This window comes from Pistacia vera, unplaced genomic scaffold (assembly GCF_008641045.1).
Source record: "Pistacia vera cultivar Batoury unplaced genomic scaffold, PisVer_v2 Contig87, whole genome shotgun sequence".
NCBI lineage: Eukaryota > Viridiplantae > Streptophyta > Magnoliopsida > Sapindales > Anacardiaceae > Pistacia > Pistacia vera.
In genome coordinates, this window is record NW_022196745.1 from 83,632 (window position 1) to 85,281 (window position 1,650).

General features: G+C 37.2%; 1 pseudogene; it reads left to right on the forward strand.

Annotated features, from left to right (window-relative positions):
• The first annotated feature begins 204 nt into the window (after nt 1-204).
• Nucleotides 205-1,422, forward strand: LOC116119057 (annotated as a pseudogene).
• Nucleotides 1,423-1,650: the final 228 nt, after the last annotated feature.

Below are 1,650 nucleotides of genomic sequence, written 5' to 3' on the forward strand. Positions count from 1 at the left end.
GGGCCATGTTTTTATTGTTGAAAACATTTCTTTATAACTGCGTGCCATGAGAAAATTGACTAACACACAGCCGATAAGATTTCCTTTCCACTATGAAGATTTGGCACAGTACTCCTTTTATTTGTTCGTGGTAATAAAGATTGATAGAAAGGTTATAATAATGGAGCTGGTCCTATTGATGGTCGACAGAATCCTCTGGTTACTTGTCACCCTTCTGATATCTTTATTTCTTAAAATTAATTAAACTGTTGTGACCAGGAAGAAAAAATTATATAAGAAGTTGATGAATATTATTGTTGAGTAAGAGTACGCAGCAAAAGTTCTTGGTTAAGGTATTTTTCGTTCAGTTCTAAATTCGAATGCAGCTTCGCTAGCCCGGCGATAATGGAAAAGGCCTCATCAGTAATCTCAGCAGCTGCAAGAAGGTTTGTGTAAAAATATGCTACTAAATATACCAAAATTGATAAATGAATTTATATGAAAAATTACAACGTTATCTATTGAATGGACATAACTATTTGTAATGAGACTTCAAAATTTACACTATTTTCCAGAAACAATATTATAATCATCAATTTTCTCTGCCTTTTCTTAGTTTTCAATCGATTATAAACTTTTGTAGGCTGGAAGGCAAAGTAGCATTAATCACCGGAGGATCCAGAGGCATTGGGGAATGCACTGCAAGGTTGTTCTCTAGACATGGAGCTAAAGTTGTAACTGCAGATATCCTGGACTTGGGTCAATCTGTATGCAAAGACATTGACTCTGATGGAGCAACAGCCTCCTTTGTCCATTGTGATGTAACCAAAGAAGAGGACATTGAATATGCTGTTAATACAGCAGTTTCCAAGTATGGAAGGTTGGATATCATGTTCAATAATGCTGGTATAAATGGTTTACCGAAACCAAACATACTCGACAACACGAAATCCGAATTCGTGAAAGTCCTCAATGTTAACCTAGTAGGAGCCTTTCTAGGCACCAAACATGCAGCTCGAGTAATGATCCCTGCGCGCCAAGGCAGCATAATAACAACTGCAAGTGTTTGTGGAAAGATTGGAGGAGTTTCACCACACTCTTATACAAGTTCGAAGCACGGCGTGGTAGGGCTGATAAGAAATACTGCTGTAGAGCTTGGACAGCACGGAATTCGGGTAAATTGTGTGTCACCTTATGCAGTTTCAACAGCAATGACAAAGGAATTCCTCAAGACGGACGATGAGGGAATGCGTATCTTATATCCCTACCTTAATGGGGCTATTCTTAATCCAGAGGATGTGGCTGAACTGAAACGGCTCTTTATTTGGGGAGTGATGAGTCAAAGTATGTGAGTGGGCATGATTTGGTTATTGATGGAGGCTTTAGTATTGTAAATCCAGATCTGTGTATGTTTGGAAAGTCGGTTAAGTAGTAATAAAGAAGTAGTCAGTAAGAAATGGTCAAAACCTCTCATCTGTTAACTTTGAATTTGTAACTTCATTTAGTGTAAATTCGTATTTTGAATTTAGTTTAAATTTGTATTTTGAATTTTTGGATTGAACATTTATCTGTTATCTGGTATACTATTGTATAAATACCCTTGATTGTGTGAAAAGGCAAGCACCCAAATTCTTTCTTCTCTGTTCGTTCCCGCTTTAATTACAGAGATCT